This window comes from Helianthus annuus, chromosome 11 (genome assembly GCF_002127325.2).
Source record: "Helianthus annuus cultivar XRQ/B chromosome 11, HanXRQr2.0-SUNRISE, whole genome shotgun sequence".
NCBI classification, from domain to species: Eukaryota; Viridiplantae; Streptophyta; class Magnoliopsida; order Asterales; family Asteraceae; genus Helianthus; species Helianthus annuus.
The window spans coordinates 165,961,595-165,978,023 of record NC_035443.2 but is presented as its reverse complement, the minus strand read 5'-3'; positions in this window follow the sequence as shown (position 1 = coordinate 165,978,023).

The window sequence follows — 16,429 nt, the reverse complement described above, 5'->3', positions numbered from 1 at the left end:
TAATTTAAAACGCACTAAAACGAGGTTAAAACGCTAGATAAAATACCCGGTATTCAGTAAAATACCTGTTTTAACTCAAATTTACATATAATATATATATGTATATATAATTTGTGTGAGAGGGACATGTGGGGCGGCAATGTGGGCAGCCCACATTCTCTAGAAAATTTCATTTGGACACTTGTCCATGCTAGAGATCTTGAGTGATGATTAAGGCTTCCATGTTTCCCATACAAACCCACTAATCCATGAAAACACAATTCAAAAACTTCTCTCTCTTTCCTCTTGAACACTTACGGCCGAACACCCCATAACACACCCACATTTCATTTTCAAAATCAAATCATGAAGAATCAAGGGCCTTACATGGTGATTTCAAGCTCATAAGAAGGTTTGGAGGTGATTTCAAGTATATTCAAGCAAGAACAAGACCCTAAATCGTCATCTTTATCAAAAACCCACTAAAAATCTTGAAGGTATAAAATATTTACTTTAAATATTGTTCTTGATTCATAGTAACAAAAAAGACAATGAAAGTTTCTCTTGATTCTTGAATCTAAACATAAACTTGAAAATTTCAAACCAATAAGTTTTAAATAAAATAAAAATGAGTGTGTGCATGTATGTATACATGGCCGAGAATGATGTGTGTGTATGTGTATATTGCATTTTGAATTTTTTGAGGAAAGATTTCTTGATTATTTGATTTCTTGAAAAATAAGATGATTAAAGTAAGTGTTAGTTGTCATATAAGAATGTTCTAAAGTGATTTAAGATTTGAAAGTGATATGTTGAAAAGTAAATTTTTGGAAGTTTATATGTGTGTATGTGTTTCGTACATATATATGTATATATGTATGCATGCATATAAAAATTGTCATATAATCTTAAATGTGAAGGATAATTACATGAATGATTTTGAATGGTTGGATGATTAAAATGATGTGTGTTATATTTTGTAAAAACATAATGTTAATGTGTTCTAGAATAAGATTGGAACATAAATAATGTTGATAATGTTGTATGAGTGCATTAGATGCACATATGTGGGCATGCATGTTAATATGAAAGCATGAAATGATCATTTGAGCATGATTTGATAAAAATTAATTTTGATCAGATTATAAACCTTATAATAAAGTTATTTTGAAGTGTTTAATGATATATAACTTTGTCATAATGTTTGCTAGCTTTGCATGTGGTACTTGATGCATTAAAAGTTGTAAAATACGTGAAATCGCATGATTTATGTGACTTATATAAAAACTGCACTAATCTGATTATAACCACGATTTTAATCAGTAAATAACATGTATTGTGTTAAAATATCAAGTCGTTTCGGGTTGGGATGGTTATGGTAACGTTTAACGCAAAACTATACGTTAAAACGGTAAAAAATCGGCTTTTCGAGTGATTTTTGTAAAATTGATTTAGATCAGTAAATAAACTGATGTTTTTAGTTTAAAAACAATTATTTTAACTAATTTTAAGTTCACTTGGTGTTTGGTTGGTCATACGTGACTTCCGACGCCCGAAAACGTTACCGAATCGCTAAAATACGCATTTTTCGACGAACACTAGTATAGGTAAATTTTGAGTGAACCTTGTGTGATAAATGTGTTAAGTGATTTAAACATGTAAATTTGATAATATGCTAAGTGTTAATTTGATAGCGGAAAATTTAGACTATGCATGTATGCATGTACGTTTTGTGCAGTAGAAACGGTAGAAATCGCGTTAAAAAGTGTAACTTGTTTGTCGAGCATGAAATTTGATACATATATGATATTTTATATGTATTTGCTTTAAAAATGACAAAATAGATAAGTTAGTAATATTTCGCGTGTTTCGGTGTTAAATTATATGAACGTTTATGTACATATATTACGAGGCGCAAATCGTAGATATATTGCGTGTAAACGAGAGAGTTAACGGATTTACACAATAATGGTCACCAATAAAATCGTTCAAGTCGCAAAATCATAAAAATATATATATGGACTCATATATATTAACATGCCAACATAATCAAAAATGACAACTTTTCGAGAAAATCTCAAAGTTATGTGATAATTCTAAGAAACGGAGAAACTTAGGATTTTTGTGTTATGTATATTGATTTAGAATTGTTCCTATATTAGGACATATATAAAAATCAAACTCTGGGATTGCGGTATTAAAATATGCACCCAAAGGTGAGTGTCACCAAACCCCTCTTTTTACTACTTTGTACATATTTTGGGGGTGGAACACGTCGTTAAAAAGGTTTAATAGTGTTTTCGAAGTAAAACATACCTTTTAATATAAAATATATATTTTCTTTGAAAATATATGAGGTTTGATAAGTTACACGTTTCGAAGTAAAACGGTTTTTATGAATAAATGTTGGACATTGGGATGGTACGGTGTTTCCGAGGCGAAACAGACCGTAAAGTTAGGATGGATGCCGACCTGGGTCTCGAGTGATGGAGATTCAGGGGATTCGTGCAACTATGTGTATTAAATTGTCACATTAGTAGGATATATATATTGTACGTGAGGCAGACATCATATTGTTCTCAAAGAGAGAACCCTGCGCCCATGATGTCGTTCAATCAGTTAAGTATTGCACGCGATGAATTGTTGGTAGATCTATCGGGTTAACAACCCCGTCGTGACCGGTCGCCCCGTGTCAATGTCAAACGACGAATTAATATTCTATTTATTGTCTAGCTTTGATTATCCCTGCATGGTTAATACATAGTTCGTATCGTCTAACTAACATACGATTCTGAAAATTAACGCTATAATTTAATATACAAAACCTGGGCAATATATATTACAGTTGTCGGATCGATGAACCGGCGGAAGGCCCATGGATTTTTAATAAGAAAGTAAAATGGACTTTCTAAGAATTAAATGGATGTTTTAAATAAACACCTAAACAGAAAGTTTTCCTTGGAATAAAATCTGTTAGTAAACGAATAAGTGAACTCACGTTCCTTTGTGTTGACACTTGATTTTAACGTGTTCTACAGGTGCTTGAGTTCGTCTTCGGGAAATCCTAGCGTATCTTGTGTTTGATGATGCATGTTGTTATGTTTAATTATGTTGGACAACTTTTAAACTACCTGGGACGTTTGTAATAAGATCCACGAGGATCATAACAACTTAACTTATGTGGTTGTGTCGTGACTTTTAAAATGTAATGTTTAATATCTATGTTTTAAAATATGTCAAAATGTCCAACAAAAGAGTGCATCGTCCGACAAGGTATAAATGGGCACCAACTTCCGTCTCCACTATGTTTAATATTCCCCTGCGACGTTTTTGGGGTGTGACAGAAGTGATGATGTTCAGTGGCGGAGGAGACGGGCCAACCAACTTTGTGGCGGAGGAGACATCGCCGGAACCCTAAGTATAAGCTCTTCAGATGAACAATGGTGGGGGTTTTGGTCAGCTGAAGAATAAGGTGTGTTATAAATAACAATAATAATAATAATAATAATAATAATAATAATAATAATAAATATGGGGTAAGATTACCAAAATACCCTTGCCTTTAACAGTCAAACAACCATTGACTGACGGCAGGGGGTAATATTGCGACATAACATCAACGTTGAGGGGTAAAATTGCAATTATTTCGTTAGAGGGGGTCAGAGTGCCAATTGGCCTAAACCCCAGGGGGTAAAATTGCAGTTTACTCTTTTAATTGTGAAGATAAGCAAATTTGGATATCATTGATAACTGGAGTATCATTATGTCATCATTGTTCATCTCCACTAGACAATAATGTTTATATACTAATTCAGAAGAAAAATCAATAAATCTAGGAAAAGCTCCTCTTATGGGAATCAAACTTAGGAGCTAATGGTCTCTAAGCTTTATCTCATCCTTAAGATGCCACTGAGCTATAATGTCAGACATAAGATTTTTGTATTATTGTTAACCTTAACAAAATTAACATTGTTTATTCTACGTTTTTATTCCTAGTACTCATTTTTACTTTTTTTAATAAATGGTTACATCATAAATGTTGTGATTTTACATCACAAATTTTGTGATTACACTATAATAGCGTATGGGGACCCTCTTTGTGGCTTAGATAGCAGAAAGGGTTTACGGATATTATAGATATTACGAGGATGTAGGTTATGAAAAGTTTCTGACTATCAACATCACAGATCATATAACGCAAGAATGTTAGTCTTAGTGCAAGAATGAGCCCGTTTTGTGCAACGTGAACGTCCGTGGTGGTTCATCTCGCACAAATGTTCATATAGCCAATGTTGAAAATAAAAAAAAAGATTAATTAGGTAAGTTGGCATAGAATTACATCCCCGAAAAAAGCGGATTGTTTAGGTTTTACGCCTTTTAGGGAAGCAAACATCACCACTTTTACAAAATGGTAGTTGAGATTTAAAATCAAGTCAGATTCTTTATGAAAAAGGTCATTCTTTCCATGCATTCTTCGAACCATCATTGGCCTACTCTACCATGTTCCAAAAGCCAACCTGGAACCTAGAGCAACATCACAAAGTTGGATAAAGTATTAGCAACCTCCAACATCAAATTAGGTAATTTGTTTGTGGTGAAGTTGGGTTGGGATAAGTTTCGTTTTTGGATAGATCCATGGTTATGCTCAAAGTCGCTTTAGAGATTGTTACCCCAACTTGTTCAATCAATATATAGACAAAGCTAGGTTAGTCAAACATTGTTTTACTAGATAGAATGGGTCTGTTTTTTGGAAATGGAAATGGAACGTGGCTACTTTAAACCATCAAGAGGCAGAGGCAATTGAGCTTCAGAATTGAGCCTCCTTCCTTGAACATGTACGCTTCAATCAACGTGCAGACTGATGGAAATGGTTGGGCGATAGTTCGGGCTCATTAATTGTTTTATCGATGAAGTGGGGGTATATATAAAGTTATCTCCCCTGCTGCTCGTATGCTTTTCGATGGAACAACTAGGTCCTGAAGAAAATCAATATTTTCGAATGGAGAACCGAGATGAATAGAATTTCGACTTCAAAAGTCGTGAGATCCAGGAATGTTAATGTGGGGAGTGGTGTTTGCAGGTTTTGTGGGGAGAGTGATGAAACCACTAATCACATGGTGCAAGATGTTGACAACCACTTATCACGTCATGACTTCTTGCTATTTCGCAACCTTGGTATGGCAGTGTATATCCATATGGTGCAAGATTTCCCCAAGTTGTGCTTTCTCTTTTTGTGGTATCCTTTTCATTCATCACTCTTGCAACTTGGACAAGTGAAAAAAAGAAGGTATTATTTGCGATCATTCTCATTGCTTGGTGGTGCATTTGGAATACTAGGAAAAACTTGTCTTTTTTATTTGCTAAATACGGTCTACTAAAAAGTGGTTAACAACTAACCTAGTCACTTTTGGTAATACTCTGGAAAACCATAAAATAGTCCACAAAGTCAGACAAGTGTACCTATCTAATGTAGTAAAGCCTAATGGAAGTTCGGGTATCGAACCCTAGAGACACTATAATGACTAAACTGGACTTTGGCTAAGAATTGTTCGAGGTTTAAAGATTTGTTTGATTTTGAAAAGAGTTTTGATTATTGATTTAAACTAAAGAAAGCTAACTACGGAAAACTAGAACTACTAAACGTCGAATTGATTACTTAAGGGAATTCAAGGATGGGAAAAGCACTACCTAGGTTAGGAATCCTAATTGTGAATTTTGAACTTCTCTCGGTTTTGGAAACTATGGTGGAACCAGGATCTTAGAATACGACACCCTTAGACAACTTAGTGGATCCCTGGTCATTCTCCGGGTGTGACCTAGGGAGCGTGTGAAACTCACCAGTTGGTAGGATTACCTCCCAGTCTCTCTAACAACACTAATGTACCCTAAAATATAGATTACCTCTCATTCTCACTATCTCAATACACCCTAAACTGAAAGGGGTAGCCTAAGAACAATAGAAAAGACACGAAATAACAAGGGAACTAGGGAATTCAGGGAAACCTCCTCTCAGAGCCTTTACATCTAATTACCTAATAACAGAGACTACTCGACTATCTATCACCTCTCAGCTATCTAGATAGGTAGACTATTTGGATCTAACAAACCCTCAATCAATGTTCCTATGGATTACTACGTCTATCAAAACCATATAATAATCACAAACACATAGTGCGACCTAACATGCAAAATCTTAAAGTTCATCAACATGATGTTCAATAATATGGAAAAATGAAAGAATTTGCAAAACAAGAAACCGAATGATGATAACCAACCCAATTTGCAACTCCAAGCTTCATTTCTCGATGCCAAAATCTCTTCATAATCGTCAGTTACTTCGAAAACAATAGATTTTGGTCCTCTCTCCTCGATTTTGGTCATCATCTGATTAAAATACTGAACCCTAGGGTGTTTTACACGTTTAGGCCGATTTGAGTGGCTTACAACCTGTAACCTTTTAGAGGTTACGGCCCATATTAAGCCCAAGGCCCAATAATAACACTGCAAACGCGCCAGAAGGCTTCCTATGGTTACGACCCCTACCCATAAAGGGAGTACAACCAGTAACCTTTAGAATTAAGGCCCCAAAACCCCAAAATGGGTTCGTCTAATCGAGCTACCCCAAATGCGTATATCATACGCCCTGTGACTCATTTTCTAGCTTAATATATGGTCGTTTGAAGTTCAGACTCTCTCCTGCCGTAATGTTTTACTCAGTTTTTCCTCGGGTGCCCCTTTCTTCATGATTTTGACTCGATTTCCACTCCTTTTGCATACGAACACCTACAAAACAATAATCCACTTAGTACAAGCTATAAATAACCAAAAACGACCCGAAAATTATCAAAAACATATACAAAATACAAGGAAAGTAAGATGTGTTTTGCAACTAATCACTTTTCATCCAAATCGGCTAGCATTGCAAAAATGATCAAGGACATCAAAGCGTTGGGGTATCTTTGGATGAAAAAATAGATCATCGCTTACAGATATTGTATGGAATGATTGGTGTAGAGATCCTTTGTATTTCGATTATAATGTTGTGTTTCTAACATCTTGCTAGTCATTTTAACGAAAGTAGCATTTAGAAAAAATAGTTAAATAATACAAAATCATGATGTACTTGTATAATAAAACATACATATAAAATTAACAACACATATACAAATTTATAAACCAGCACAAGACATTTTTCATAACAGTACATTACAACATAAGTAGCATGTTATAAATCACTTTTTGGTAACTTTTTAAAAGATGTCAAATTTTTATAAAAAAAGTATAGCAACATTATACTCTATCATGATAAAGATAAAAAAAATGTTTGCTTTTATGATATAACTTTTATTACTAAATAATAAAGTATATAAAAGCTATTTTAGTTTTATAAAGCTGGTAGAATTCGTTATAATGGAAAATTACTAAATGACTATAATACCCATATTTTCTTATCTATCTATTATACTAAATGAATTCTCTTAGGCCACATGGGCTATTCTTAACCAATCATTTTGATGATGTGGACACCCTCTTAATCAAGATAATTCACTATGAGCGCCAAACTCTCTTTTCCTCTATTCTCCTCTATTCTGCTTCTCCTGTACGTTTCATCTTCGCACCGCATCTCTTTCCTCAATCTTTCCATATCTTATTTTGCAAATCACAAACCTAGGTGTCTAAAGCAAGGATTGAAAGCATCGATTGAAGGCAACACGGTAAGTTATTTTCGATCCTTAATCTGTTCCACATATGTTTTTTTTTTCATAAACCCTAATTCTCAGCGAGGCAATTCTCATATGTCTCTTATTCATCCTAAATCGTTACCCTCTGAAGTGAATCTCGGTATGTTAAATTTTAATCTTATAATCCTACGTTTCTACAAAAACCCTAATTATGATATGTGCGATTTTCAGATCTCCAAACTTCAAAGATCCAGAAAGAATTTGAGGGCTAGGGTATGAGATCGGATTCTGATTGTGTGAAACGTAATCGTTTTTTGTTCAGATCTGGTTTTAGTTCTTTGAGTAAATTGTAAGTTTCTAATATCCTAATTCCCTCAATCCGTATGATTAGTGTTATAAAACTTTTGTGAGTGAAGTGATTGATTTAGTACTTGAATCTAAATCTTGATGTTTGTTGTTATCAACATATTACATTGAGTAAAATGTCATTTTCGTCCCTGAGGTTTGGTCAGTTTTGCGACTTTTGTCCAAAGGTTTGTTTTTCCGCATCTTTGTTATCTGTAACTACCCAGGCAAGCAATATATTCCTGCGGAAGTGGCGAATGAAATTGACAAGAATAAATAGAAGCTTGCTGAAGAAGCTAATGATCGTATTGATTGACAGGAAGATATGGTTTCGGCTTCGTGAGTTTTGATTCGGGATTAGGTATGTGTTACTAACCAGCTGCCCACTTTTATTTTCAATGTAATATTGTTGATTAGAGGAGATTTATATATTTTATATACTATAACTGAAGTAGATTAAGGAGATAAAAGTGCTAGGTTGGAATGAAGAGAGAGTGTGTGGTTACACCAAGGCTTTTTTGGGTTGATAATTGTTGTGAGTTTTACTACTATAATTGTATTTGGCTGGGCATGGGTATGTGTAGGGTGGATTGGATGTCTTAGGATTTAAGTTTTGGGAATATAGATGTCATTTTGCAGGCGCCCTACTATCTTATCCTGGCACTCGGTGCATCTATATAAGGTTTATAATTTGGGATTCAGGTGCATTTTGGCTGCATCATATTGATTTATAAAATCTACAAGTAGTTCGAGTAGTTATAATCTATTTCAAAACCAAATTTCTATATGTGGTCACTGTGATCTCCAAACTTAATTTTTAATATTAGATAAACTTTAAGCCTTTAGATTACTTAAAAACTTTAATTAAGAGACATTCTGACCTCAACTCATTTTAGTTATCAGTTGGAAAATTTTAAAGGTGGTTACCCAGTTTGGTCTTTTAGTCATTTTTTTGATTATTTTTATTATACTTAAGAGTTTTCAATTAATAGACTAACCTAACTCTACGAGGCTTATGCATTCAAGTTAAGTCCAGTTGAGAACTCATTATCAAACTACAAAATCAGCACCCATACATGTCTTCCAATATATGTGTATATATGTCACGTGACTCGACACCAATACCGGTCTAAATTTTGATTAACGCATTGCTTAAGACTCACGTCGGTATTTCATACCTCCGACCAGTCTTCCGGCGAAGCATCAATGAACAGGTTTCGATTCACACATCCGCACACGTGTCGAAAATTCAATACCTCTGTCGATCTAAGTTTTGATGTGCTTATTTCCGCCGATTTTTTGCTCTTTCTTTTTTATTATTTTGTGATCAAATTAAAAGTTATGTCAACTAGAAATGAGTGTAGAATTTGGTGAATATGATTAAAGAAACGATTTCATAGCTGTTGTAATGTTCATTATTAGTTTATTTCAATTGATTTTAGATGCATTATCCACTTTGGCTACTGGATTGTTGGATTGTTGTGATGTTCATTATTAGTAGATTTAGAACCGAAGCCTTGAAGAACTAACACGATTCAGGGGTGCTTAGTAGAACATTGAGACATTTTTTTGGAAGATAAATAGATGGGCAACCTCTCTGTTGGTTCAAATGGCCAATGACTTTGAAGACCCTAAAGTTCATGTGAATTTATAAATATTTCTTTGCATGAATTACTTGATAAATTAGTTGGGCAACCCCTTTTATGCATCAATTATTGATAAACAATGTCAAGATTCAATTTACATAACTATCAGTTCATTATAATTTAATATTTACATAAATAGCAAAACATTTTTTTCATTTTAAAATTTATATTTATAATTATTCTTTTTCATCACACCTATTTATAATTATATTTGATGAGTTATCGTTTTGAATCATTTAAATGTCAACTTTTTTTCTTTTGTTGCGGCAGTCTATGAACGTTATGTTGTAATTCGGGTCGAGATCAAACCGTGTGTACATGTTTGGTCTACTTTGTACACATATTGTATATGACACACGTACAGTGGGGTTATGGGTTCCGTGCCACGGTGGTTGTGGTCTATAGACACCGATCTGTGGTAAATGGGCTTGGTCATGTAATGGGTCAAAAAAAGAAACAAACCCGATGAGCCGAAGCTATAACGTCTAAGTCACATTGAGTATCACGTGAAAAAAACGACCAAAGTGCATTAATCACCTAAAATCAAGCCAGTTCTATTACGTCCAAGTCACATTTCATATTCATTTATTTTAATTAAGTGTAATTTTATATTTACTTTAGTACTAATACTGAAACAAATCTTTCATTAAAAGATTTATGAAAACACCGTTAAATAATATTTTTTTAAGCCACCCGTGTAACACACGGGGTCTTAAGCTAGTTAAGGAATATAGTAATTGTTAAGATGATGTGTAACCAATCTTAGCCATTGATTCAATTAATCAACGTTCAAGATATATTCTTAGTGTTTTCGGATAAGATAATATTCTTAGTGTTTTCGGATAAGATAATATTTGTATCGGGTCTTAAGTCTATTTATATATACAATCGGATAATGGATGGATTTTTTTTTTTGAAATTTTATGCTTTCACATCATTTATTTCTAGTATGGTTTAGGTTTATAATTTAATAAAACTATTTGTCTTATTAGCTATTATCGTTGTTATTGTTATCGTTTGCTAATATTTGTAGAAAAAATATGTATGATCATGACACTTCACGATCATAGATAGTACTAAAAACTCTATATGAAGTTCTACTTCATGTATGTTCTTGTTGTATGTTCTTGTTTACTGATTACTAATGATACCCCTCAAGCCTTCCATGATATATCATTTGTTTATGATGTTTTGTTTGAGAGGTTGTGCCCCTCGAGACTCTTATTATATAACACTTATTTTTTTTTTTTTGAAATTTTGGCCAACCCACTGTTGATTGTTACAAGTCAATAGGTCAAAGGGATTAGATTGTAAATTTGTATGAGTATAAGGTTCTAATTGTCAGTCGGTAGTTGTTTGTTAGGGATTGTCATTTGATTTTGTTAAATAACCGACTAGTTGGTAATAACGATTACGATTTGGTTGAGCTAATTCTCTTCTATTCTTCTTCCCCAATTTCACACGCATCAGTAGTTGGTATGAGAGCTACCGAATCCTTGAAAGTTTTGGGTGCTATTTCGATTAATCCGTTTCAATTCCAATCCAAATTGAGCATCGATTCGTTCAATTTGTTTCAATTCCTCCGAAATTGATCTTTGTTCGATCAATTTTTGTTCTAATATGTATCTCATTCTCTTGAAATTGATCTTGTTCGATCGATTCCTTCTTATCATTTCTGTCGATCATGACAACGACTCGAAATCAATCGGAATTAGAGAAAACACTTAAGGATCATACAACTTCGTTCTTGAGGTTCGAAACGTTTGTTGAAAAAGCAGAACAATCATTCACGGATATAAGGCAGATTCTGGAAAAGTTATCCAACAATCAAACAAATTCGGGTGGTGATTGTCACACCCTGACTTTTGCGGAAGCGTGATTATGTGTGACTTGCTTAATATCATTGCATTCAACCATAACAAACAACTATATGATAAAACCAAGTTGTTCATCCACAGATAAGTTTTAAAACATTACAACAACATTGTTTTAGAATCCAAACATAGACTTCAAATCCAAGGTACAAACCATTTAAATTGTTTTAGAGTTCTATAAAGACTCGATAAAAGACACTAATGAAAGCTAGGCTTTAAAATATGTATCCTATCCATGATAGGGTACATATTCCAAACCATACGACACCGGATGACATCTTTTATTAGAGACATGACTTGTAAACTTCAACTCCCGCCAGATCCATACTTAATTTTCTGAAATACATGTAGTTTGAAAACATCAACAAAAGTTGAGCGAGTTCATGTGTTTAGTGTGTGATTTAAATATTTCAAACGATATTGTGTGTTCGCGTAAACTTGTTTTAGCAATCAAGAATTTTTTTTTTCAAATGAACAAGATTTTCTAAACGATTTGAACAATTTTTTTAAATGAACTCGTTAATATACAATTAGTATCAAGTAAATTATCTAATATAGAGGTAAACTATTAAATCAAACTTTTATTACTAATAGTTTTAACATCAATTTAGTGAACCCCTTGGTGGCAAAATTTCAAAGTATCCCAAATAGATGAAAACATATTCATCATCATATTTGGTAAATCCCACCAATAGCAAAGGTAAGGTAGGGTTTGATGAGATAAGAGGTAGACAGTCTTATCTCTACCCCGTAGAAATAGAGAAGCTGCTTCTAGTGAGACCCTCCGGCTTGATAGTAGTTTTGCATTAAGCCTTGGACACAAGGGACCTAACACTTAGCAATGAATACATATTGTATTAACAAATTTAAAAATATAAGTCAATATTTTGTATGGAATTTTAATCATCACTCATCATTTGCTCATTAAGTTGTTGGTATATATAATATCCAGATAATAGCTATATCCATTCTCACAACTTCACGAAAAATCTATCTAATCTATCAATAATCTCTCTATGGTTATGTTGATAGAACTTTGCCTCATGCAAGTGGGTGATCGAAGACATTAAAGTTCCACTCAATAGCTAGATAAATAACTTTGAAATTTCTTTTAATTAATCACCATCGACTCGATTTAGGTAATGCAAATTTTGGTTGAAGACTTGACCCATACTCGGTATATACAATGTTTAGTTTCATTGTTTTAAAGTTTGGCGGCGATCACCTTATCATAGATTGTAATCCAAGATACACATATATGCAAATACAAAAACTGGAATTTTATCTTACAAATGGAAAAAATTTAGAAATAAACTAAATATCCTTATTTGAAAAAATTAATGTTTTTATCTTTAGTTGAGGGACTATTGTTATTGAATGTTTAAATAGGACAATTTATATAATTTTGTTTATAAATTATACCGAGTGGGGGTATTATTATTATTATTGATGTTGTTGTTTTTATCATTGTAATGTTGACTCAAATGTCCAATGTCAAATTTTGACATTCTTTTATTATTCAGACCTAAAGAATGACTATCTATGCAGTTGAGTTTTATATGGGGGTTGGCTAAACGCACATCCTCTTTTACTGTTTATACCCCCTTGCTAAAATTAACACTTTAAATTATCAAATTCACCCCCTTTAAAAACCTTTATTTTTTAAAAAAGGTTTCTTTTTTAATTCTCATATTCATAAATTATAGGTATCTTTAGTTAAATAATAAGTAAAATTAATCATTTCATCTCTTATATTAACACTTAAAAAAACAATTCATCTCGTACCAACTTATCATGCCTACACTCTTGGAATAAAAATTATACATGATCGATAGAAAATGCAGACATCTTTTTATATGAGTTTTGATGTGTTACGGTGATAACAATTTGCCTATGATAAAAAATATATGATCCGCGATAAGTATTAATACCATATGCCAAATTCAATTTGTGATTTGGTGATATAACGAGGAATTGGCACTTCTTTCCTCCATGTTTTCTCTAACGGTTTGCCATTTTTCACGACAATACTCCAAATGATCTGTACTGGGCGTATGGCGATTCGCCTTGCCACCCCCCATCACGTGAAGTCTTCCTCTCCAAACTTGAGTTGCAGGAGCAATAGGGGAAATGATTGCCATTTTCTTGTTTGAGTATTGAGCACAAATGTTTCGGCGGCTACAGGAGGAGTTCGACATTGAGGGCCCTGTTGCCCTGAAACAACGTATATATATCTCCCATTGGTTGCCATTCCTAAATGAGAATTAGCCATCTGTTTCGGTGTGGCAAAGCTTTCTTCCCATTTATTGGTTGTGAAATTGTAAACATTAACATGGGAATGTACCTATAATAAAATTTACAGTGACTAAACCAATTAAACCTAGTTTAATACCCGTCCGGTGGACGGGTTACGTTAAACAACGTAGAAACAAAGCTAATCTATATTAAGTGTACACAAATTTAAACAACATTACAAACAAAAGCACCGACTTTAATTTATAAAAGGAAAACGAATGAAAAGTGATTATCAACTTCAATTTCATTTGTCGTGTCATAAATATATAATTGGGAAAAATCTAAGCCGCATAGTCATGGGTTGGAAGTGAGTACCAATTCTATAATAGTTGTGTCCACTCAAGCATAATATATACGGACCACGACCATCATTTAATTCCGAACATATTCTCCCACCCGTTGACGTCATAAAAAAATGAATTAACGACTTTGATATGCTCTCTAAAAACTGATGACCGTGGCTCACCATTACGATTTAGCAAACTTAGCAATGATTGCGGAGGAAGTTTAAGTAAAGGTAAAATGACTTTCCCCACTATATAGATACGCCTTCAATTTGAGCATGTTGTCATGGAGTTAATGCAATTGACACCAAAAACTTGAACGGTGGAAAACACAAGCGATCCAACTTGATTAGGAAATCGCAAGTCTATCAAACTTTGGAGTTTGGTATATAAGCATAAAAAAACCACAATAAAAATAAAAACATGGAGAAATAAATGTCATCAAAATCCTTTTCCATTTTTATATTTGACTATAAAACATAAATGTTGCAAGAAGCAAACCACCATAATCTTTACTATCGAAATAGAGTTACATTCTGCAATAATGTATTATTTAGCCTCTAAACCACTAAAAGACTCGTTCGGTTGAGATTGTATGGGTTGTAAGGACGAGGAGTTGTACCTCAACCACCATCCAACGTTTAATTGGTTCCTACTCCCTAAGTAACTTGAAATCCTGATTTAGCAAAAAATAAATAAAGAAATAAATAAATGAGACATGGATATATCGAACAACATTATATACATTGCGTCCATGAAAATGATACTACAATATGAAAAGAATATTCCATCTATGATGACTAAAACAACATTATTGTTGAAGAAATAATCTAAATTTCAAAATAATAAATATTTAGCATGGCAAAAAAAAAAAAAAAAAAAAAAAAAACACTTAACCCACCCATGAGCTAGTCAATGGGTTAAAATTGGCACCCATGTTCCTATGATGGCAGTACTAATAGTTGAAGAGAGTAAGAAAATGTTCACCTCTATAAAATGACAATATTAATGGTGTTTTGTTAGAACCACTGGGTGTCGAAGAAGCTTGCTATTTTTGGTTGAAGGGCAAACTTGGAGCAGCTACCCATTTTTGATGCGCTTGCTAAGAGTAATGTGAGGTTTAACTCGGTGCTACGCACGGTATGGGGCGAGTATAGTGAAACGATGAAGCACGTGTCCGTCTCATATCCGTTTGGCCAACAGGTGTGGCTGATAATCTCCCAACGGTGCAAGCCCACACCTTGTTTCCAACATTAATATATTTAACATATTTCCTACCAAATTGAATTTACTCAAAATAGCAAATAACCTTGAACATGATCACGGTTTTCCTTCTTCATTAATATATTTAAAACCTCAACTATAACTATACTCTGAAAACCATGAGTTAAAAAAAGTATGATGAGAAACAGTTGAACATCTAGTTCTAAACTCAAACTAAAAAATAAGATGTATAAGTAAAAACCACCAAGAACCAAATTTAGGTAACATAAACATCATACCTCTTTCATATGTAATGCCTACTTTATAGTCGGACTTGTACTAAATATTTTGAGCAAAGAAGGATGAATTAATCATCTAAAGGGGAGAAAAAGGAAACCTCAAAAGCGGGCGATCTTTTTTGGCAGTTCCTCCTCAACTCGCTTAAACGAAGCCGTACCTTAATAACCAAAGGCCAAAATCGCAGCATGAAAATTGCTTTAAGCCTGCTGCACCAAAATCATGGACAAAATCGAGAAAAATGAAACCTCTAGATCGCACACCGGAATGCCGACCGACAAAGTGGCAGAAAAATGATGAACGACAACTTAGGGAAGTCGTCACTGTGAAGAGTAGAGCATCAAACAGTTAAACATGAAAAAATAAGAAACAAATTACTGTACCTTGTTTGTATTTCTAGAACATAAAATCTGAATGGGCTTTTGTCGATATTAATCTCCATCGTCTCCATTGCATTTCTCTGCATCCTAATCTCTCTAATATACTTGTATTTGTGTATGGGGCAAAACTGCAGGTCTGAGATCCCTATTAAAAGGAAGGGTATATGGAAGTTAGAGGAAACGTGGGGAGGGGACGTGGGAGAAATCAACCTTGAAACCGTTCATAACTTCCTCAATTTTGGAGAGGTAGTGTGTAACCTCCCTAAACTGCCAAGAAAGCAGTTTTTTCTTAGTTTAGCCGGACAAAATTAAAAGTAGATGAGTTTATACGGTTAAATGTGACATTTTAGATGGTTGAGTTGTGGAGATAGTGGGCAGCAAAAGGTGGAGGTATCCGCCATCTACAAAAACCAACCATAACCTCTTGGAACCGCCCCAAAAGCG